A 25,072-nucleotide genomic window follows, 5' to 3' on the forward strand; every position below is an offset into this window, starting at 1 on the left:
TATACCTGTGACCATTTTGCAGGACTTTTTTTTAATTAAAAGAAGAGAAATCAGGAGAAAAAAAGCCCTGCTTTCCCCTTTCAAGACACTTCTCGCATATCACTGTTTGGTGCTCAACCTAGCATAACTTCTACTTTATATATTTGGGTTGCTAAAGAGCAGAGTCACTGTTATCTGTCTAATCGACATCATGATTTTCCTCTGAACTATTCTAATCTAGGCTTTGCCAGCAGATGGGCTTACACCTAAAATAAGACTAGCTTCTCGCCCACTGGTTTTTCTGTTTAAATTCTTTTTTAAAGGAAGATGAAAGCCTGGGGGTTGAAATTTTCACTTTTTCTGTGATTACTTTTTGCAGAAGTTTCCAGACTTGAGATTTGCAGCTGCAAAATTATGCACCTGCAAAGGCTGCTGTACCCAGTCCTGCTGTCCATGTCCCGTGTTTGCATAGGGTCTGGTGGTCCCAGGCACCCTGTGCCTCTCTCAGCACACCTGCTGATGATGATTCTAGACACCATTTTTTTCTTCAGGTGGGAGTCATACTCCTGCAATAAAGGCCTCTTTTTCGGACCATCCATGTCTTTCAGGTTGTGTGTACATTCCCCTTTCCTCCTAAGACTAATTTTCAGCAATAAGGCAACTGTTCTTGTATTAAAATTCCCTCCATATCAAATAAGAATACATTTGGAGTGCCAATACTTCTTGGACTGAGGAGATGAGAGTCCAAGACTCATTTTAGAGTGATAGTAGACAGTCAGTAGGGAAGGTGCGTTCGGTCAACTGCTGAATTGTTGTTTGGTTTCCCTGATGCAGATATGCAACTTTGGGGTCCAACTGAATTTCGCAGAACAATAAAAAAATGTTCAGAGCTGCCACCTTCTTAGCTCTTCCCCCAGGCAGCTCCTGGCCTTTATTCTAAATAAATGTTGATCAGATATTTTAACAGCACTGTTTAAAGAGGTGCCAAGTTATTAGTCTGTCCAGAGAACCCAGTGTCTTGGTTCCCTTCCTTGGTGGTAATGGATAGCTCAGAACTCATCACCTCCTAAAACTGACTTGTGTTGCTTTTTCCCTAATGCGTTCCCTTATGGTTGCCAGCATGCTGACTCATCAGTCACTTCTTTGACAACATGTATCCTCCTAAGGTCTTCTCAGGTTGTCCTTCTTCTGACTTGGCATTTTAATTCTGAGAAAAATTTCACTGTAAACACTCTCTTCCCAAACATGCTAAACAAAACTGAGCGGTGCACAATTTGGGGTCCCCCCATTTCACCTCCCCATTTGGAGAAGGGCCAATTTTCTCTGGGTGGAAATTCGTAAGCATATGGAATTCGTTACTAGAAGAGTTGGTTCAGGATGTTTCTGGTCCTTAAGCCAGTTCCCTAACCATGACAAAACATTCCCCACAATCTCATTGTGACTCACTTTTATTTTTAAATAACCTCTGGTGTGGAGCTTTGTCAAGGCTTTTCAAAAGGTTAAAGAAATTATTCCACATGCTTACTGACCCTCTCAGAGAATTTTAGTAGATTAAGCACATTCTCTCCTAACAGAAATCCCTGGCTATGTTTGCAAATATCCCATGACTGCCCTGTAATCCATGAACATGAATGTATCTAAATCTTCATGTGTGCTCATCATGATGCTCAGCCCTATGAGGGGATAGAAAGGATATGAAGACATAAAGGTATGAAGGCACAGTCTTTGGCATTAAACAGCTTACCGTTGAGTTAAAGAGGCTAAAAGAAAACACAGAATCACTGGTAAAAAAAAAAACAAGACATGTAAGTGTGGTGGTATTATGAAAAGAGTTCAGAAAGTGAAGAAACAAGGTCTTACGAGGAAGGCGGAAGAATCTTTACAGAGGAGAGAGCCCTTGAGTTGGGTCTTGAAAGCTGAGTAGGCTTTATAGAGATGGGCAAAAGGGGGAAAGGTGTGACATGGGCTTCCAGGCATTTCAGAAACAAAAGAAGGGGGAACAGCACGAGCAGAGACTTAGAGGTAGGATCATCTACTTAGAGTGGAGGAAACACGTGAAAGAGCCTGATGAGTTGAGAGAAACCAAATTAAGAAAGGCCTGGAGCACCCGTCTATAAGAGTTAAAACCTGATACATTAGGTGAGAGTTACTAACTGACCATAGTTAAGAACTTAATAGTGCAGAGAAAAGAAGGTATTTGGCAGTGGGAAACAGAAACAGTTTATTAAGGGGCTATCAAAGCAAGCCAAAATTGAGAACTAAAAAAAAATTTTTTATATATCAGAATAGTGTAAACATGAATAAAGACGGAAATGAAGGCACTCGAGGAGAAATGGAAGATGCAAGGAATGGAAATAATGGACATAAAGTTGTAAAGGAATTACTCCTGGTACCAAAATCTATGTTTGCTAGAGTGGTCATAGCAAAGTAGTACAAACCAGGGGGGGGGCTTACAATAGTGAATGTATTTTCTCACATCTCTGGTGGCTCAGAGTCCAAAAGTGCTGGCAGGGCCACACTCCCTCCCAAGGCTCTAACGAAGAATCCTTCCTTGCCTCTTCCAGCCTCTGGCGGCTGCTGCCTGCCTTGTGTTCCTTGGTTTGTGGCCACATCGCTCCAAACTCAGCCTCCATCCCAAGGGGACTTGCTGCCTGTTTCTCTGTGTCTGTGTCCTCATCTAGGCCGACACTAATCTAGTATGACTTCCTCTTAATTCGTTACATCTGCAAAGACCCTATTTCCAAATAAGGTCCCCTGCTGAGGTTCTACATGGCATGAATTTGGGAGGAACACCATTCAACCAGTGCACAGAGGGAAATCCAGAAAGCGTGTGGAGGGCCTAGTCTTACAGAACCTCAAGAAGAGGAAGGTGTAGCAGGCAGGAAACTTCTCTCTACCTTGTCTTTGTGGCTGGGCCTAAAAATTAAGCTGATAACGCAGGTTAACAGGAGAAAAGCACACAGATTATCTTTAATATTTGTACATGTACACAGGAGTCTTCCAGAAGAAAATAAAGACTCAAAGAAGCCATTAGGCCCAAAAGCTTACTGAACTATCAACTGTTGTTTTATATAAATCATTTTCACCTCATCCAGAGGATCTGATAACTTGGGGCAGAGGAGAGGGAGGAGGAAAATCCTCTTCTTTGACATCACTGATGCTGTCCAGCTCTTTGACTGTGAGTGAGGAGATGAGGGAGGTAAAGTCCTTGCCCAAGAACATGTTTTGTTCAAGCAGAGGGTGGGTGAGAACTGAGCCCATTCACGTCAGGGGCAGTGACCTTCCCTCCCACTATGCGAGAGCCAGGCTTGGTTTGGCATCTTCAGTCATCCTCAGTAAATGAGAACCATTTTCCACAGCTACTTTCACAACATTTTGGGAACATTCAGGCAGCTGTTGTTGGTATTATAAAGCCTTCCACAGCAGTAACAGACACCAGGTCTCCTGGTAGTGTTGAATAAATGCACTAGAATAGCTGGCTCACCCAAGTTTTCCTCATGATACATTTGAATATAAACTGTCTGGATCAGGTTGGCCCTACTGTTGGTTCCTGTTACTGAGACACAAGTGTAAAGCCACACCAAACAACTAGGTCTGTCTTGGATCCCCTTTGCCATCACAGTCTGTTGGACATCTTTCCAAGGACTCAAATTCAGTCACCCTGGAAGTTGTCAGAATCAAATGTAAAACCCCCATGAGTTGTGTTTTTTATTGCAGGTATGTGGCATATCAGTAAAAAGTTAGTGTTTATTTTTAATCTATGGATGAACTGTAAGCACTGAAGACAAATGGAAATCCACACGCCATTCAAGTGGAGCATCTAGATCTCTTGCACCACTTTGAGCAGACATTTAGTTCACCTTAAAAAAGATGCCACTTCCACTGCCTTTGGCCCCAGGTTTTTATGTTCAACTTTCCTGGTGTCTCTAGGGGGTTTTCTTTGTAGTTATTTTTTATATTAATAGGCTTTGATAAAAATATTTCTTTTCCGTTAATTCAGCGAATCCGGGACCCAAAGGAAAACCAGCAACAAAAGAAAAATGTACAGCTGATGTTGAGGTAAGTCCTAAAGATTTTGTATGGATGCATTTTGAGGGGGTGGGGAGGTGGTTCATTAATTCTGCCTTGAAGACAATATTGTTGTTGTTATTCGGTTCTTAAAAACTTGCCTATTCCATGGTGTAATTCCAATTTACTAGGAGTGGACCTTGTGCCTAGAGGTTAGAGCAAGAGACCACCTGGACTTGAAATCCTCCTGTGCCACTTGCTAACTCTGACCTTCAGCAAGCTAACCTTTTTGCACCTCTGTTTCCTTATCTGTAGATTCGGTGGTAACATCTAACTCATGGAATGTTGGCAAGGATTAAACTAAATGAGATAATTTAGATAATTCATCTAGCACAGCCATGCTTGGTACATCAAATTCACTCAAACACTCTTAATTTCATTATCATCATTCACATATTTTTTCATTATTATTCTCTGAGCTTTTTCTCCTGCCTTTAACTTATCTTAAAAAACCTGTATTTGCCCCAAAGTAATTTTTATGGCAATCCCAGCATATAGTATGACTAGTAAATAATAGGGTATTAGTCAAAAAGCAAGTCCTTCATGTACCTTCATTTGGTGAGTAGAACATCACATTTATTCAATGGCTATTTATAGAATTTTTATTAGGTGCACAGCGATATCTCTGTATGTCCCAACTTAATATACCTTTTCCCCACTTTCAGCTCATTTCTTTTTAAAAGAATGCCACGTTATCTAAAGAACTACTTCTGAAGGCATAGTGTAATATTGATGTAGTAAGTATATGACTGTCACACTTGTTTGACCTCAAATGTCTTTCTCAGTGCGGGTTGGTGAGAATGGGCATCAAGAGCCTAGGAACCTGATATTAGTCACGTAACAAATAGACTACTCCTGTGATTGCAGGCAAGTCATTTCACCTTGCTGGACATTGATTTCTTGGATCATGAAAAGACAGTCTTCAAATAGCCTGATGATTTGTAATTGTTCCGGTGAACTGGACTCATGAGTGGATCTCATGATATCATCCGTCCCTCTCTAGAAACATAAGCATACAAATACATAATTAACATTCAATTTTAAAAGGTCCCTGGCCCTCAGTGAAGCCCACCTGGGAACCTCGGAGGGCCATGGGTCACAGGTGCAGCATCCCTCGGCTGGAACAAGGCTTTCTGTTCTCCTATTTTGAAATTTTAAACCACACCATTAACACAAGGCCTCTACTCAGAAATAACAGGATTGAAGTCTCTTCCTAGATAACATGGCATTCCCCACCTCCAGATAACTGATCTTCCACCACTTTCTTTAATGGCAGCTTTTGCCCAAATATGCTGATAGGAATCCAGTATCTCGGGGAAAACATTTGCAATTAGAACCCCTGGGCAGATCTTGAGTAATCACTTGACATTAATTCCTTGGAAACTAATTAAGAGACTTGCCCTAAGCACCACAGCTTTCCAGTAATTACCATGAGGAAAAATTGTGCTCATGTTCTTGGGCCTCAATCTTTCAATCCAACTATTTCCCCCAGAAGTATCTGGCACGTCTTCCTATGTGAAGACAAAAGCCGAGGGAAAAGTGAAAAGTCTTGCTGACCACCAACTATTTCAAAGTGGGATAGGAAAGGTAGTGGGTAAAGAACAGAAGGTGTCCAAGAGACCAGACAACAAAGCAGAATATTCATATTTTTAAAATGATGTTATTGCAGATGATCCTTTTTTCACGGACCAATCCAATGGACTTCAGAGATCAGAATGATCCAACCTCTCACACACCACACATGTTCTCTCTCTCACATCACACACACACACACACACACACACACGATTGACAATACCTGGACTCAAGCCAAAGCCCCGGGGTAAGAAAATAGCATAGGCAGAATTCTAAGATGGTCCCCAATGACACTTGCCCTTATATAATCTCCTCCCCTCAAGTGTGGGCAGAATCTGAATGTAATGATACATCACTTCCATGATTATGTTACACTAATATGGCAAAAGGTATTTGGCAGATGTAATTAAGTTCCCAAATCAGTTGAGTTTAAGAGAGGGAGATTATCCAGGTGGGCATGACCTGACCACGTAAGACCTTTAAATCGGGGTCTAGAGATCAAAGATAGAAAAACCAGAAATTTGAAGTGCCAGAAGGATTTGATGTAATTTGATTGCTGGCTTGAAGGCAGGGAATGTGGGTTGCTTATAGAACCTGAGAGCAGCCCCTAGCTGACAAGCAAAAAAAAAAGGGGGGGGGGGCGATCTGAGTCCTATACACGCAAGGAACTGAGTTCTGCCAACAAGAATGAGTTTGGAGGTGGATTTTCCTCCAGAGTCTCCAGGTGAGAACCCAGTCCAGACAATGCCTTGATTTCAGTCTTGTGATACCCTGAGCAGAGAATCCAGTCATGCTATGAAGGAGTGCTGACCTACAGAACTCTGAGATAATTAATGGGTATTGTTTTAAGCTGCTAAACTTATTATTCATTATACAGCAACAGAAAACTAATGCAGGAAAAAAGTAGAAAGATGTTTGTATCTCTTAATAATTTATAATGATCAGGCACATGGAAAAGAAGATTTTTCTTCTACCTCTTAAAAGCAAAATTCATCCACCCTCAGGCTGTGCTCGATTTGCCTAAGCAATCAAATAGGGCTATTTTATACTCTCAACAAATATTTATTGAGTTTCAGGTGATATTTAGGAACTGCATATAGAGGTATGAGCAAAATTATTAGGATTTCAGTTTTTAATATTTTAAACCAGTGCAGACCATGAGAGAAGCAGAAGTGCAGGATTTCAGGTGACTTGGTTTAACATCCATGTCAATATCATAGTGTACATCTGCTTACACTTTAATACACATATATACATATAATTTATTTTTATAGTATTTTTTATAATTTATTGGCTATGTGTGTGTGTGTGTTTTTAAAGAGTTTATTTATTTTTTGACAGAGACACAGCGAGAGAGGGAACACAAGCAGGGGGAGTGGGAGAGGGAGAAGGAGGCTTCCCGAGGAGCAGGGAGCCCGATGCGAGGCTTGATCCCAGGACTCTGAGATCATGACCTGAGCCAAAGGCAGACACTTAACAACTGGGGCACCCAGGCGCCCCTATGTGTGTGTTTCATAACTTTCATTTGATTACATGCAGCATCTCACAAATAATAGGATTTTTAACGTGGTGCTCTACTACATCAGTTGAACAAACTTTCAATTTTATACTAAATCTTGAGGTTATTTGGGGGTAAATATGTTTATTCATGAAATATTTTTGAGCATGTACTGTGTCAGACCCACTCTTAGGCCTTAAATATGTGAGGATTAAAAAGAAAAATTGTGACTTGAGCTCATAGTCTGCAGAGACCAATACACAACAATCATACATATATTTTTATTATACATATGTAAGTATACATTTATACAGATTTCACCTCCCATTCAAAAGTAGAGCATTCCTATGAAACTTTTAGTAAGCAGAAATGGCACAAAGTAGAGTATCCTCTGCTTTCTGAAAGTTTGCTCTTAAGCCACTCAGCTTTATGACAGACCTACATTAGTACCTGTTTTCACTAACCAAAACAAAGAGGATTGTCAGTTTCAGGAAAAAAGCCTTTATCAGGCTAATGTAGGTCTTCCGTAAAAGGGAAGTGGCATATGGCAAACTTTCTCAGAAAGCGGGGCATACCTACCTATGTATATATGGACATATATATATATATATATATATATATATATATATATACACACACACACACACACACACACACACACACACATTTATGACTGTAAGCCCCTTCTCTATAGGATTCTCTTTTTCTATTTAAAGACAAACTCTGCGCCCTCTGGAATAGTGCTTTTGCATCGCAAATAACATTTAAAGACAATTACCAGAGTTTAGGGAGACGGGGGGGGGGGGGCGGGGGGATGCATTACAGGAGACTCAGGCTGAAATCCTAATTCTAGGGCCGTGGGGGCTCCCCAGGGTAGCAACGGCGACAGCCAATGGCAGCCGGTCTGCTGCCTGTGTCTAGCCAATAGCTGACTTCCCCACCCGCCCTCTGCAGGCTGGCGATTGGAGGAACATTGTATCACATGGTTGGATACCGAGACCATCTGCCGGAAAAAGCGCCGGCAGCTGGGGGTTGGGAATCGAGCTGTGGGGGTGGCGGGAACAGCCTCAGAGCCGCTGCCTCTGAGGACCTTTTTAGTCGGGCTTCGAAGACAGGCCACAGACCGCCGAGTCGGGACAGCCTCTCTAGGACCACCACAAGATGGGATCCCCTGCTCCTTGGCACGTATGCTATGCCTATTTACTCCCTCCGTCCTTTTAGTTAAACAGAATCATTTTCTTGTTTCATCTCAGATGTTTGGGGATTATTAGGTTTGTCCACTTTGCAGAGGAAAAGTGAGTGCACTTGGCCTACAGGGTGGAGAATGTGTGACCTTGTAAAAACCTTGACACCTGGGAGGGGGTCAGAGTTGGGAGTCCTGTGGTCTGCAGAGTTGGGTTGAGAGAAATTCAACGTGCGAACGTCAGGAGGGAGCCAGAGATTGTTTTTTACTGGAAAAAAAGAAAAAAAAAGTGGGACTATGGCACAGAGACTAACTTGCGGGATTTACCAAAGTTTGTGTCTCAGTATTACCAATTCAGTGAATGACCAAGGGGTCCGTTTTTTAGTTCATCAAAAACTTATTTTGTGTCCAGATGTTATAGTAAATCATTTTTCATAAATGGTTGCAACAGCCTTTAAGGGTGTTTCTCACCCTTTAGGTTTTTTTCTTTAGTAGAGGCAACTTGAAGTTCACAAGAATTTTCTCATTCCCCAAATCATAAATCCAGAGTACCTAAAGTACAAAAACTTTAGCTGGTAACTAAAAAAGAAGTTAAATGACTTGGGTGAGATTAACTGCAAACTAAAGGAAAACTTTATTTATATATGGTTTTAAATTGTTCTACCTTTTTGTTCTCGGTATTCCTCCCAAGTGCTACCAATAACATTTACCTTTCTTTTTGGCAACCCAGGTTTGAATCCTTTTTCAATGGTAATGGTTCCCTAACATGGTGGAAACTCTCCCCTAGTAGGGAAGCTAAATATACCAGCTACCCAATTCCCAAGCAGGGCAGGCAGCTAGGGCAGGGCAACATGATTTGGTGTAAAATTTATAAAGTGCCATAAACATTAAAGAAAGCTTATATTTTGTTATGAAAGAGTTTGGAAGGCTCTTTCCTTAAATCATTTCACGGCTGGCTCCCTCTTGTTATCTGAAACTTAGGGATGTCCTCCCAGACCACCCCACCCCACCAGGCCACCCTACACACCTGCAAAAAAGTTGCTTCTGTCCATACTGTGCCGTAGTGTTAAAGGCAGGAGTTGATGCGTCGGAAATTGTGGAATTGATTTCAGTGTTTCAAAGGCGTCTTTGAAAACAAATGAAAAAATCATCAGAAGCTATTTTAAAATCCCATCCAATATAAACTGCCATAAACTTAATGGTTTTTGAAAAGAATACACATTTTTCTTGTTTTGAAAATGAGTATTTGGGGTATCTTTGGGATAATCCGTTTTCTGGCTGGGTTTGTTGACCTACAGCTAAACCAGGGCAAGAGGCATCAGGTAGAGCCGTGTGAAGGGACCAGATTGCGAGCCTATTCTCAGCAGTCCTGAGGAGTTTGGACTAGATCCTGAGAACTGGGAATATTTGAAGGAGGTTGACCTGGTCTGATTGCTTTTAAGAAGATCTGGCTAGGGGCACCTGGGTGGCTCAGTCGGCTGAGCAACCATCTCTTGATTTCAGCTCAGGTCATCTTGGGGTCCTGGGATGGAGCCCTGCACTGGGCTCCACCCTCAGGGGGTAGTCTGCTTGAGGATTCTCTCTCTCTCTCTCTTTCTCCCCCTCCCTCTGCCCTTCCCCCTGCTCATGTTCTCTCTCGCTGTCTCTCTCAAAAAAATAAGTAAATCTTTTTTAAAAAGATGATGTGGCTACATCTGGGTAACATTAACAGTAGTATCTGATGAGGAAAGATTCTAAATTCTTGTATCTTTTTGTTTAACTTCTCTAGTTATCATGCAGTGACTGGGGGAGAGGGGGAGGGAGAAAAGTTAAAACTAAGGGCCTCTCAAGTTTTCCCTGGGTTTTGTATTCATAGAAGTGATACCTGCTAGATAGCAATTTGTACCTTTTTGTACTTATTTCTTTATACACTTGCTCTGTCTTCAGTATGAAAGCTAAAGCTAATATTTCACTACAGAAAGATAGCTTTTTGCATTATTCCAATAATTATGAATATTGCACTTGGCTGCTGAAATATTCCTTCTAATAACCAGCATTAATCAGATGGCCAGCTCAGTAATTCTCAGTGTATGCAAGAGCCTGGTAAACTGCTATACCCGGGTATCTCCAAGTGTGTTTCTTTGGTCTACCAACAATACTTGCACCTGGGATGCTTGTGAAAAGTGCAAATTCCTGGGTCCTTGAGACATTCCTACTGAATTTGAATCACTAGGCTTGAAGCTCTAGGATCTGCATTTTAATGAGCCCTCTCTGTGACTGTTAAGCATACTAGTTAGGAACCACTGACTTGAGTTAATTCTTCCCTAATGAATCAGGTTGGGATCACCTTGGGATTGATTAAAAATATATCCGTGGATAACGCCTAACGATTCTGAATGTGTAGGTCTGACGTGGGTTCAGGATCAATATTTTAAGTGCCCAGATGAATCCAGTGAGAATCAGTGGCTTCACCTGTGCACTTGATAGCCTCATGAATGAGAGCTCAAAGAAACGACAGCATTTTCCACAGAGTCCCTTTTGTCTCTGGACACAATAACTGAGTGAAGCAAAGGTTATCTTACCCCTGAATTATTCACCAGTACAGGGGACTTTGGTGTGAATCTACAAAACTTCATTGTCTGAATTTCAATTGAATATTTCAGTGCATGTGCTAAACATTTAAGGTAGTGGTTGAGAAGCTAGAATAATTAGTTGACCAAGGTAGAGTTTTCAAAGATGGTCTGAAATGCACTTTAATATTCTTGAAGGCTACAACCTAAATGTAATCTTCACTTGAGCAAACAAACAAAAAAATAGACACACACACACCTTTTTTCCTAAATGATAGAAGTCAGTTACAACTAATAATGGACTGAAATACGATTTTTCTGATGTGGCATGGTCCTAGTTGAACTAATGGCATTTCAGAGGTAGGTAGAAGTAGCCCTCTTCACAGCATTAAAAGGGAATGTCTGGCAAATTATTAGTGACCGGCATGAAAAATAGATGAAATCCTGGATGGCAGGTGAGAGCAAAACTTGAGAGACCCTATAAACTGTGGAGAGCTTGGTATCAGCTAAAAATAATTCTTTCAGAAACTAATAAATATAACATGTTGTATTATGCTTAGCACGTCTGGTACTCAAAACCAAGAACCAAAGACAAACTGAAATTGGAGTCAGCTGTTCTAACTGGAAGACTCACCTGTGAGGTGACTGAACTGCTTTTTTATGAAATCGAGCACTGCGTTCGATGTAATCACTAGCCTTCAGCTCGGGACAATGCGGTAATCGCTGGGGGCGAGAAGGATTATCAGCTTTCAGGCTGCTAAAGAGGCAGGTGGCACTAGCATTGTAAAGTGGCTCAATATTTGGACAATCGATTTTTTCCCTCTCTTCCCTCTGTCTTCAAATGTTAAAGGGCCAGAGAAAAGGGAGAAAATCTATTGAAAGTTAAGAACAACAGAAAAGAACAAGAGCACAAGCCTGAGTTAGTTTTCTCAAGTCATTGTGATGAAGAAACCAAATTTTAGTTAGGGAAATCAGAATTTTAGAATCAGGTGGGCAAACTAAAATGCCCTTAACCTAACCTGCTTACTTTCTAGACCTAGAAACAAGTGATCTGCTGAAGTGAAAGCATCATTTGAAATAAATTTAGTACTTAATTCTTAAATACGTGTTCTTCTGGAGCTACTCCACTGATTATTTTCAGGGTTTCTTTGAGAGTCCATCTTTATAAAAGAAGTCAACTGAGTTTTTTCCCCCAAAAAGTATGCTGTATACCTTAAACTGTGGTGTGTTCTTAAGGTGTTGTCATGTCAGGAAGAAGCACAAAAATTAAAAGTGAGAAATTCCTAAATTGTGTAAAATTCTTAGAACCCCTTCTAGGTATGAGGCACTGGGCCTAAAGGAACAGACAGGTCCAAGGAAGGGAAACAGACACCTAAATACTTAATAATTTTAACAAAAGATGGTGTTAAAGGTATGTAAATAATGTGAAAAGAATTAAAAGTAAAACATCCTGAAAGAATAGATATTAGTGTAATCTAGAAGATTTTATAGGCATATTTCCTTTTTTTGATTGATTTTTTTTTTTTTTTTTAGGGAAAGAAAGCATGAGTAGGATGGGCAGAGGGAGAGGGAGAGGGAGAGAATCCAACCAGACTCTGTGCTCGATCTCAACCACCATGAGATCACCACCTGAGCTGAAATCAAGAGTCAGTTTTCAACTGACTGCACCACTCAGGGGCCCCCTTGTAGGCCTATTTCTAAAGCATGGTATTAGTAAATCATTCATTGCATTTATCCAAATCAAGAAGACAAAAATAGGTGCTTTGAATGATGAAAAGTAGGAGAGAGAAATTGAGGGTGGAGGGAGTTTTCATTTGACAGACTAATTTCTAGATTGGATTGGGGGGGGGGAATAAATATCTTGTGGTAGAAAGAATATATGAACAGCATAGCACCTGATGTGGGTCAGCAGAAATTCTGCTGACTGCTGGAGAAACCATGCTTATTAGCTCTCTTCTTGAGTAGCTCACAGTCTTGAGAAAGACACAGGTAAATAGCAAACCATAATGTTTAACTGCTTTCAGAGCTAAAGCACAGGGGGCTGTTTTTTCTTGAATCTGTATTGGCTAGCAGGGAGAAATCTCCTTGGAGAATACAAAAAAAAAAAAATCGTAATTAGGAACAGAAGCCCAATTCCTGGAAATAGGAAACAGAAGAGAAGAGAAAACACATTCTTTTACCTACTCTGAGTTGCTGCAAATCTGGCAGGTGTGGATTTGCGTGCAAGTAACCCCTTCAGGTAGACACAGGTCAGCACCTGCATCCGTAACACAGGTGGTTGGGCAGCATTTTTGAAAATTTAGCTACTAAATTAGTCTCCTGTTCCTACCCCCATGTTAATATGGCCTTATTTTCTCTTCTCTTTAAAGAGAACCAGGAATCTAAAACCATTCAACAGGCAGTGAAACCCAAATGAAGTTAATTCTCTGCTCCAGTGGTTCTCCCACTCTGAGCATGAGTTTGTTAAAGGCAAATTCCTGGGACCATCCCACATCTATAGAACTAAATAGGAATGGGGCCCAGATGATCTGTATTTCCCCCCCTTTTTTTCAGGCACCCCAAAGGATCCTGGTAGAGGTAGCTTATAAACCTCACTTTGAGGAGCACTGCCTTAGATTATACAAACATGTACATACTAGTCAGATGCAGTCAGGTATTTTGATCCAAGAGTGATGATAAAATATATCAGTCATGTTTTTTTTAAATGACTACCGTATTATAGTTATATAATTAATATGGCCATTCATTCTTAAGCAGATTCAAATAGGAAATTATGTAAACAGTGCCATTCTCCCCTTCATCCTCTTCCCACCATGACATTCACCACTCTTACTTACAGAGTGAAGATCCTTCCAGGACCTGTCTCTATACAATTACATAACCATAAATGTGATACAGCTAAATTTTACTTTGTTTTAATTTGACAGAAACTAGGTTTTTTCCCCCACTTAATGTGTAGAGAATTTCCAAGTTAGAATTAATAAGCACATTTCATTTTTTTCGTCTGTTCTTGAATATTTTAGTATAGGTAGGACATAATTTGCTTAATATTTTCCAAAGGATCTACATTTAGGTTATCCCTCCCCCTTTTTTTGGCTACCACAGAAAGTGTCAGTGAAATAGCTTTATGTATGCTTTCTTATGTATACATGCAAGAATTTGTTAGGGATAGCCACCTGGAAGTAGAATTTATGAGTCAAAAGGTATGCACATTTCAAATATTACTTGTCTCAGACAGTAGACTTTTATCACCACCTGATAAAAACTAAATATTACCCTTTTTTAAAAACCATCTTGATGAGTGGAAATTATCTTATTTTAATCTGCATTTCCCTAATTTTGACTAGATATTGTTTTGAGACGTGTACTGGTTATCTCTGTTATTTCTGTGAATTGACTACTCATGTCCTTTTCTACTCTTCTATTGATCTGTTTGTGTTTTTTCTTATTGATTTATAGACATTTAGAATAGTCTGGATGGTAAGTCTACCTACAAAATAATGAGAAAGTAAGAGGAAAACCAGTAATCACATAATAGTATGATTGGGGTTCTCAATATGAAATCACTTTTGTAAACAATATTTTATTTGGTCTGTTTATTTATATGCCTATTGTCATATAGAGCTGTTGTCTGTTTTCATCTAGTCAAATCTGACCATCATCATCTCTGTGAGGTCCATTGCACTTACTGTTCATATTGTTTCTGGATGTCTGTGGGGAGTGGTAGCTGGGATGAAGGAGAGAAAGCAGAGCAAAACTTGGTCAGGATTTTCAGCTGCAGCAACTTGGTGGTCAGTGGTACCAGTAACTGACATATAGGTTTGAGAAAAAACTGCATTGAGAGGGAAAGAGATTGTTGAGTTCTGTATGGGGCATATTGAATTTTAAATTCCAACCAAACTTCTTGGTTGTGATGACCAGCAGTAAGTAAGAAATGCATCACTCACTAAACAAACAATCTCACTGTGGGTGTCTGCTCCTCAAGGCTGACCTGTTCTAGTTTCTGTGTAGGTCTGTGTTCTTTGCTTATGAGGTTGGAGCCTGGCCATCAGCTCAGAGAACATGATGTCAAGTTCCTAGAACCAGACTGAGTAGATCTTCACTAGATGAACTCATTCTCAGAGTCCTGTGCTATCATTGATTGACAATATTGCATTTGTTTTTAAAATAATCCTTTTGGGCAAAAATTCTTCCCAAGCTCAGTTTGCTTTCTAAGGTAGTGTGCATGTTCATGGGGTCTTTGTCAGCTGCTGCTATGGTGCACTGTGGCCAGGGCCAGTAAGGGCAGAAGGGTGTCCTATTCAGATGGTTGAGAAATAGATCTCGGATTCAGGTGTGGCTTTATGAGCAAGTGAATAGGTGGCTAAAGGGCTGTATTACTCATTTCGATGAGTGTATAAACCTAGTAGATGATATAGAAGGGATTGATTGTAAAAGTCAATAAAATAACTGGGTGAAATCATGCTAAAAGGAGATATGACTCTGCTCCAAGGGGTCTCCAACTCAAAACGATCAATAAAGTGAGAAATTCTTGAGAAGGCAATATAGTTTGTTTTTTTAGGTGTCCTTTGTTGGGAGTATAGTTCTGAAACACTTGTTCATATTGTTTTGGTTACCTTTATGTTATTACCAGATGAAAATAAATGCTACGGGATTGTTCTTATTTAAAAAAAAAAAACAAAAAACAAAATTATTCCCAAGCTCTTTGCAGGGCTACTACCTGTTTGTCCTAATTCACACAATTTCCAACAACTGGATAAACAGCCAGCAATTTTCCTGCTTCGGGGCTTTCTACATTTTATGAATGTGGACAATTTATAGCTGTTTATAAGATATATTATTAACCTCTATTATTGAATTAGCTTGATAGCTGCACTCGCTTTCGCATAACCTTGCAGATTTTACATTGAGACACTGAAGCTCAGAGAGAATGTCTTTACCAGAATTACACAGCTGGTACGTAAAAGCACCAGGATTGAAACAAAATGGACCTGGTGCAGGAGGGAGTGGTGTCCATGGAGAATACTGTTGAAGCCTAAAGCTGAGAAAAGGGGTCTTAGCTGGAAAAAAATAGTTTTGGGAAATACTATGCACTTGGAAGTTCTGGAGTTGACTTGTGATTTGTGCAGTTGCAAAGGGTCCACACTTGCCTTCATGCTCTGCTCTTGCTGTCTTGAATAACTGTTGAGCAAAGAACCCTGCATTCTCAGGATATGCTAGGCCTCACACATTATGTAGTTAGCTAGCCCCGAGTAGATGAGCTCGCTAAAAGATGTGAATAAACTAGGAATAACAGTAGGGCAAGGGACAGAGTCAGACAAACCCGACCTGGAAGTGTTGGCAGAAGTAGAGTTGGCCATGAAGAGGACAGTGAAAGGATGATGAGAAAAGTAGGAAGGAAGCCACTGGGGAGGTATGTGCTGGAGGAGGGGAGAGGAGTTCCCAGAGTGAAGGCCGGATCTGCAGCGTCACCAGTTGTAAAAGGCTCCAGGCAGCTGAAAACCCAAATGAGAACTTTGTCTTTTGAGGGGTCAGAAAGTGGGAAATGGTACTGCAGAGGCCAGATGGAGCCCAAGGGTGAGGAGGAGATCAAGAAGTAGAGCTGGTGTGTAGAGCAGATTCAAGGAAGCCATGACAGGGAAGGTGCAGTTTGAAGGAGATGTGGTGTCAGTGGAGAGAAATCAGACAATGGCTGTGCGTGGGGGAAGAAGGGAGGAGGGGTCAGTAGTAGAAAGGAATTTAAGATTGAAGAGAACTTAGTAGGAAGTCATATATGAAAGGATGAGACTGATGGTGGGCCCACAGTTGGAGAAGCCAGCCATATACAGACAAAAGGAAGGAAGGCGGGATGGGTGCGGATGGACAAGACAAGGAGGAAGGTAGGGAACTGGAGGGGCTCCTGCTAGATGATCTCTGTTCTTTCCAGTGATAGGGTAGCAAGGTTCCAAGTGTGGAAATAGAAGAAGGGATGAAGGTCCCTTCCAATTGGAAAGGGAGCCACTCAGGCATGAGTCACAGAAAAGTCAGGCTTTAGGGCCACTGGCCCCTTCAAGTTCATGTCAGACAACATCTAGCATTTTCTTCAGTGGCTGTTTTGAATTCGAAGATAAGAGTCATTTTCACATTCCTGTTCAATGTTGCTAGTTCAGGATTAGTTAGAAAGTAGCCTTTGTCCAGATTGTTTTTCCTGGAGTCTGGATCTGAAAAGTACCAGAAAGGTAAGACAGAAAGAACTAGATTCTCTGCTTACAGAGTGAGGATTCTAGAAAATCTTGATATTTCAGATGCTCTGATTACACTAATCTTTGAGCATATGTTATTTCTATGCAAGCCCACTAGGCTCTAGGCATTTACATATGCACAGTGTCATTTATTTCTTACAGGACTTGTATACCATCCTAATTATACAGATGAAGAAACTGAAAGTCTAAGAATGAAGCAAGTGGCTCAGGGTCATGACTCTTACCAGAGTCCGGATTTAAGTCAAGCCTGACACTTCTGTGACCAGTGCTCCTCCCCGACCACATGTATTAAAAGGAATTTCTGTCTTAGAGTAATTTTGCACACATGGTCCCACCTGATCTTCATATACAACCCCAAAAGGTAGTTGTTATTACCCCATGTTGCAGATAAGGAAACTGTGGTTCAAGGTAACTTGGCCAAAGTTAGCCATTTAGTAAATGAATTCAGCCTCCTGAACTTAATTAAAGCCAAGGTCCTTTGCGGAACATAAGTTGAGGGCAGCACTCATCCAAATGAAGCATGCCAGGTTTGCATACAGCCCCTGAAATCATGATGATGATGCTCTTTGAGGAGGCACAGCCTGGAGGCGGCTTCCTGAAAGGGGAGACGTGCATAAGTGAATGGGAATTAAGGATTTCTCCAAAGGAGGTAGGTATGGAATTTAAAAAGAACTGGGGTTGGGGAAAAATGACAGTTGTTACCTGTGAATAGTCACTCAAGGTGGTACGATGCCCTTGGGTGCCCAGAAAGGACAAGGGGAAAGTCAGCAAAGCTGCCCTTTGGTTTCAGGGATTGGGTTGAAGTCAGTGCAGGGAGACATTTTCACCCTGAAAGTAAATGGAGCTCAAAGAGCCAGAGGAAAAAAGACTGTGATCCCCTAAGTTGGATCCCTGCATTGGTTTGGGTTGAAAATTGAGTCTTAGAAGTCAAGTCTAGAGAAAGAACCAGGCTCCGGAGGGAAGGAAAATAGGGAGGTTTTGGACAAAAACAAAGAAACAAACAAAAACAGTTAGTAGTTGAAATGGTGCTAAACTACAGCTTAACAAATGTCTTTGTAGCTTGGATGCCCTGAAGTGTTCTATCATAATTTGATGTGACGTGCTCCAACTTATTAAACAGTATCTTGGACAGGAATGCAGCGGAATAAAATGGAGGAAGTCAGTGACTCCCCAAAAGTGCCGTCTCCTTTAAGGAGAATTTCTTTTTAGTTTGGATGAGTGGTGATAGCTGCAGAAAGTTACCAGAATATTCAGCAGAAGTGCCCAGGAAAGAACCTTCTCCATGCAGCTGCCTCCCTGGCACCTTTTTGCTTCGTCAGGATCTGTCCCCACCCCCCACCCTTACCCGTCTACTTGAGGCCAAAGGTACCTGGCTCCTCCCACCAATCCACACTGACCTGCTTGTCCTTGTCCTAGCTCTGGAAGCTTGCTGAGTCAATGCCACAGGTTTCTCATGAGGTTTGGTAATTTAAAAGTGAGAAATTTCTCAGATTGTTGTAACACAGATTGAATCACAACTATGACCTCAGTCTTAATAGAGCAAGAGAAGATATCTAGGTTTATATATGTAACTGTGTGCAAATATATGTGTGTGTATATAGACATGTATATTCACATACACACACACAGTGCCATCAGCAGCTTATTTGAAATTGACTTCCCAAAGGAGTAATGAAAATTGGAAGCTTCATCAAAACAAGATGACATGAGTAGTTGCATGTTGCCAAAACCATTAAAATGAATGAGATAGTTATGCTCCTGGCACGGGGCCACCTTGCTTAGGCTGCAGTGCTATCAAAGCCCTGCTGGTTAATCAGCAGCCCTCCGAGGACAGCTGTTATTTGGTCGGTGAATGCATTCTGTTTGGCATGTGTCCTCACGTTGTTGAATACTCGAACTGTCTTGTTTAGCAAAGCAGACGAGGAGGATTATATTCCTAGGACTTGACCAAAGACCTAACTAGCGAACATCATTTTTCTTAACCTTATTCACAGCATTTAACCCACTGTTTTTTGCAGTCACATAATTTTTTTTTTAAAAAGTGTTTGAGATTTTTAAATGTTCAGAGTGGGACACCACTTGGGAAAACCATGTGTCGGTTCCTTAAAAACTTGAATGTACACCAACCATGCTAACTCAGCCATTCTTCTCCTACGTGTTTATCCAAGAGAAATCAAAGTGTATGTCCATACAAAAACTCACACAAGACTGTTTATAGCAGCTTTATCTAGGATTATAAACACCTCAAAGACCCATATTTCCATTCACAGGTGAATGGATAAGCATATTGTGGTATGTCCATGCAATGGAACACCACTTGGCAGTAAAAAGAATGAGCTGTTGATACAGTGCAATAACGTATAGGAATCTCAACATCATTGCGTGGATGGAAAGAAGCCAGACAAAAGTGATCACAAGTGACCAAGCTAATCATTTGTGTGGGAGCACAAGGAGACAATTGATTAACTTCGTTGTGGTGTGATTTCACAGGTGGACATGCATAGCAAAACTTTGCAAGTTATGTATTGTGACATAGGTGCTGTTTATTGCATTTTAAGTATAGCTCAATAGATGCGTAAAAACACAAAACTGGAGAGCGTATGGAAGAATGCAAAGGAGACAAGGTTGGCCAAGATACCCCAACTCTACCTGAGTTGATTAAGGAGACACTACATGGTTAACTGACATAAAAGATTTTGAAAAAAATCACAGTGTGGGGTGCCTGGGTGGCTCAGTTGGTTAAGCGACTGCCTTCGGCTCAGGTCATGATCCTGGAGTCCCGGGATCGAGTCCCACGTCGGGCTCCCTGCTCAGCAGGGGGGTCTGCTTCTGACCCTCTCCCCTCTCGTGCTCTCTGTCTCATTCTCTCTGTCTCAAATAAATAAATAAAATCTTTAAAAAATTCACAGTGTGTTTATTTTGCATAAGTTACATGTCTCTCGACCAACTTTACCTCTTCCTCTCACCTCCTGCGCCTAGCCCCTCTTATTGGTTAAAAGGAATTATCATTTAACTGGGGGAATTTTGTTCATTGTTAGGGATTTCAGCTAATATTTTTTTTCTTCATCTTCCTTTAGTGTGGGAATTCTGATACTATGGGGGTAAAAAAATTTAAGAGGAAAATTTGAAGATGAAATTGAAAGAGGATAGTTAATGGAGCAGGGAGTAGTAGGTAAAAATTAGTGCTTGGAATGGGAAGTTCAATTTGGAAAGAAGAAAGGACACTATATTACTATGGAAATGGGACCAAAGGAATAGGAAAAGGGTTGGGGGAACTGTCAGGGAATTGGGAGCACCACTTACCAGACGATCTTCTCTGGGTTGTTAGTGGAAAGTCTTGAGATTAAGATGGGGATTTGATGGAACAACTAGGATTTGAGTAGAATAGAGAGTTTGGGAATAGTTGTACAGGAAGTCAGTAGACACTTGATAAGAGGCAGGGAATTAAAAAAAGTTTTGCTAAATAGCAAAGCTACAGCATCTGAACATGAGTTTTTGTAGAGCCTACCCCGCCTGCTTTTGTGAATCTTTCAATAATGTTAGTGGTATTCAGCTAAAGGTATAATCAGCCTTTGTTTTCTATGGTGAAAAATTTATTATATTTAAAATTAGCCAGCTGGACTGACATGATCCCAGTTTTGTTGGCTACATAGGAAGCGTCCTAGTCAGGAGCCAGTGGAACATATGCCTTCTTCTCTCTGTCAGGCCCGTTCAGAGTGTTGACCTTGGCCATGTCAGTGTCCTAGAACCTCTTGACAGGCTGCATGACTGGGTGCTCCTTAGCTTGGACAGCCACAGTGAACACAAGGGTACTGCCTTCTGTCTCTGTGGCCACTCTAGGGTCAAGGGGAATCTCTGGTCTTAGTAATCGAGCCTGTTTCTCCCTAGAGCGTTCTTTCAGGGATCTTTGGGCAGCAGTGCCTTGGCCTGCCAGAAGGTGAGTGACATGTGGACTTCTGTTGGTGGTGTTGCTGCGGACCCCTTCCAGTGCTGGCTTCTGGGCCTTCAAAGCCTTTGCTTTGGCTTCGGCTTTGGGAGGAGCAGGGGCATTGCATGGCCAGCCTTCCGCGTTTGCTTTCAGCACCATCTCCATGGAAGGGCTGAGTGTTCATTTTTAGAGAGGGGAAAATGTGTTCTCATCTTTGAAAAATATTTTGAAATCTGCTGCCAGGCAGGTAAACCATTACACTGAAAATAACTGGTTACATTTTTTAAAACTGCTCACAAATTATCAAATACCTTTTGTAAGTGTATTGTGTCTCTCAAACATGAACTTGACTGCATGTGTTAGCAGAGGACTTTTACAACTAATTATAAATAAAGCTATTGTATTCATGTTCGCTAACATTTACTGCCTGCTTACAGTAAATGTTATGCACTTAGTAAAGGGCAGACACTGCTTTAGGCACTTCTGAATATATTAACTTATTTAATGCTCGTAACCATACAATTACATGCTTTACAAAGGAGAAAACTGCAAGAGAAAGGTTGGACATCTGCTGAATGACAAAGCTAAAATTCAGCAGTCTAGCTTCCAGGCCAGTATCTAGCCTCTACGGTATAGTGCCTGCCATATTATGTCACATCACAATTACATCAGACAAGCAGGGCTCCTGGGCGTAAGTTCCTGCTATCAGTAATACGCACCTCCAGTCCAGTGCATCAGCTGAAATTGAAACTTCATTAACCACGGTTTTCTTTTCCCTAAGCAGGCCTGATACAGGTTAGCAGCTTTTAGGGTGGTGGGGAAGAGAAGTCTAACCTTCTTCCCCCTTCCCAAACTCGCCCCTTATTCTGCCTCCCCTATCTTGCTAGCTAGCTGTGGTTTCTGACCCATGCCTTCCAAGGGCCAAAAGAGGGGAGAAGAGCTATAGTGGCAAGAAACGTCTTGCCTAACTAGCGACAGGGGTTAAAGACTGACCGTCTCTCAAAGGCACATTTGTGGTTTTGTGCAGCCCTCCCTCACTACCAGATTTCCCACTTGGAGTTCCCTGGAGTAATGCCAGTCCAACTGGTCATTGAGCTCCTCCTTCCTCACTTTCTGGATATCTGACAGTTTACTCCTGTTGGGTTCTTTGACCCATCAAGGTAGTTCTCTTAAACAAATCTTGTGATGACCCTACACAAACGTGCTCTCCTATTGAACTCTATCTGATCCATGAGAAACACCCCACCATCATTTGCCCTGACCAATTCCAATGGTCCAGGCTACCAGTACACCACCCCCTCCTTTGCTCAGCCACCCACCCCTTACATTTCCCTCAGGAAGGCAGGAGCACCAGTCCCTTTAGAACTGTCAACTGGTGAGGACATATTTTATTAGGCTCCTTAATCCCTATGTCTGGATTTAAGATGTAGGAGAAAGTAGCTCCCACCCATACCATTATATTTGGGGGGAAGGAGTCACGGCACATTGCCAGTTGTCTCCTAGAAATCCTGTGATCTTCAACCCCAACTAGTTTATTTTTCAATGAGCATTAAGAGTTGAGAACCTAGCTCTCAGCTCCCTTACATTAAAGAGAAAATGCTGCTGTCAGGGACTTCCAGGCCTGGGATTTCGACTTTTGGCTATAACAACAACAAGCCCTATGTGTCATTGTCTCAGCAGATGGCACCACCTAGTCCAAGCAACAGTACCCTGAACAGCAGCAGTGAGAGCAATGGAAATGACCAGTTGAGCAAAACCAACCTCTATATCCGGGGATTGCAACCAGGCATTACTGACCAGGATCTTGTCAAATTATGCCAGTCATATGACAAGATTGTCTCCGCTAAGGCCACCCTGGACAAGAGCACAAACAAATGCAAAGGCTATGGCTTTGTGGACTTTGACAGTCCTTCAGCCACACAGAAAGCTGTCATGGCACTGAAAGCCAGTGGTGTGCAGGCTCAGGTGGCAAAGCAATAGGAACAGGACCCCACAAATTTATACATATCAAACCTTCCACTCTCCATGGATGAGCAAGAACTAGAGGGGATGCTGAAGCCTTTTGGCCAGGTTATCTCCACTCGAATCCTCCGAGACACCAGTGGGACCAGCAGAGGGGTTGGCTTTGCAAGGATGGAGTCCACAGAGAAGTGTGAAGCCATCATCACCCACTTTAATGGAAAATATATTAAGACACCTGCTGGAGTCCCAGCCCCATCTGATCCCTTGCTTTGCAGATTTGCTGATGGTGGTCCAAAGAAATGACAGAACCAAGGGAAATACATGCAAAATGGATGGGCCTGGCCAAGGAATGGAGATATGGGTGGTATGGCCTTGACCTATGACCCCATCACAGCTCTTCAGAATGGGTTTTACCCGGCTCCTTATAACATCACCCCCAACAGGATGCTCAGTCTGCACTCTCTCCGTACCTTCCATCTCCTGTGTCTTCCTATCCGAGAGTAACTCAGACATCTCCTCTATAAGCACCTAACCCGTCGTGGATGCACCACCAGTCATACCTCATGCAGCCTTCAGGTTCCATTCTGCCGCCAGGGATGGGTCACCCCATTTCTCTGCAGCCTGCCTCCATGATGGGACCTCTTACCCAGCAACTGGGGCACCTCTCGCTCAGCAGCATGGGCAGGTATGTGCCGGCGGCCGCCCCGGTGCCAGGAGCTTACATCGCCCGGTATACCCCCGTGCCTTCCGCCGGTGTTGCAGCCAAGGAGAGCGGTGGCAGGTGCCGGTGGAGGCGCCCTCAGACCACGGGCTCTACTCCTTCCAGTTCAACAAGTAGCAGCGTGGTCTGGAAGCGAACCCGCATCGTGTCTGAGATGCGCTTGGACGCCTGAATCATCGGAGAGGCTGATGCTCCCGAACTCCAGAGGGCCCTGCTAAGGACTAACACTTGGGCAGTGCTTTTCACAGGCCTGGAGAAAAGAAATCTCTGCACTCCTGCCCTCTGCTTCCTCCTCCATTCCTGCGGGGGGCCTGGGGGAACCGTCACTTTTTGTGTGTGCTGCATTCAAGGAGATCAAAAGAACTTTTTTTTCTTTCTTTTGCAAAGAAAGTTTTATATTTTGTTTTTAACTGCAGTATACTCTTTCCATATCCCCCCCCCCAAAAAAAAAGAGTTGAGAACCTAGATTTTCAATAAGAAAGTTCAGTAAGGTTCCTGGGTATAAGATTACTATACAAAACTCAGTAGTGTTCCAACATAATGTCAATAACCAAATAAAAGGTAAGAAAAACTCATTAATGAAAGCAATAAAACTTAAAAGATACTCATAAAAAGATCTAACTTAATCTATATAAGATAGTTATAGAGAAAGTTAAAATACTACTGAAGAATGTAGAGTTATGGAGAATCCAGAAGGAAATGGAGAACTATGCCATATTTGTAGATGGAAAAGCACAATGTCATAAAGTCAATTCCTCCAAAATTGTCAATTCAATAACATTCCAATAAAAAAAAAAAACTAGTAAAATGTCTGTCATTTGACAGTGAGTACAGAATACACAAGATGAAAGAGTAAGGAATACCAAATAATTCTGAAGGAAAAAAAAAAAGGCTTGATCGGCAAGATTTTAAGACTTACTTTAAAGTTATGGTAAAGTAAAAGTGACATATTTGTGTAGAAATAGACAAACTAAGGAACAGCTCAGAGAATCAAAAATAGACCCAAGCATATATGAAAACTTGTTATAAAATGTGGCATTAAAAGTCTGTTGGAAAAGGATAAATCATTAAATAAACGGGAACAAGTGGATAAAAATAGATTCTAGCCTCAAAACAGTAACAGACGTAACTTCTGTGAAGATTAAAACTTGCATTTAAAGCAAAACTTTGGGAACAAAATACCAAACTATCATGATACTGGGGAAAGTGGAAATATATAAGATACAAAAAACCCAGAAAAAAAAAAAGGGAAACTGTGACTATGTTAAAATGCAAAATACCTGTCCAACAAAAGATCCCATAACCAATGAGAGCAAGCTATAAAGGGACAAAAGATACTTGCATGCATATTATAAGCAAAGGCTTAT

The 25,072-nt window shown here is 41.6% G+C and overlaps 1 long non-coding RNA gene and 1 pseudogene across 1 annotated transcript in view; both read left to right on the forward strand.

Annotated features, from left to right (window-relative positions):
• Positions 1 to 4,040, forward strand: part of LOC123852649 (uncharacterized) — a 34,362-nt gene extending 30,322 nt beyond the window's left edge. The window contains exon 3 of the long non-coding RNA XR_006792966.3: positions 3,980 to 4,040. This is a non-coding gene — a long non-coding RNA (uncharacterized LOC123852649). The remainder of the gene's footprint in view (positions 1 to 3,979) is intronic.
• An 18,578-nt stretch (positions 4,041 to 22,618) lies between these two features.
• On the forward strand, positions 22,619 to 23,928 carry LOC123852654 (RNA-binding motif, single-stranded-interacting protein 2-like; annotated as a pseudogene).
• The last annotated feature ends 1,144 nt before the right edge of the window (positions 23,929 to 25,072 follow it).

Source organism: Mirounga angustirostris, unplaced genomic scaffold (genome assembly GCF_029215605.1).
Source record: "Mirounga angustirostris isolate CCGP_5_RB_7025 unplaced genomic scaffold, mMirAng1.0.hap1 SCAF_7, whole genome shotgun sequence".
Classification (NCBI taxonomy): Eukaryota; Metazoa; Chordata; class Mammalia; order Carnivora; family Phocidae; genus Mirounga; species Mirounga angustirostris.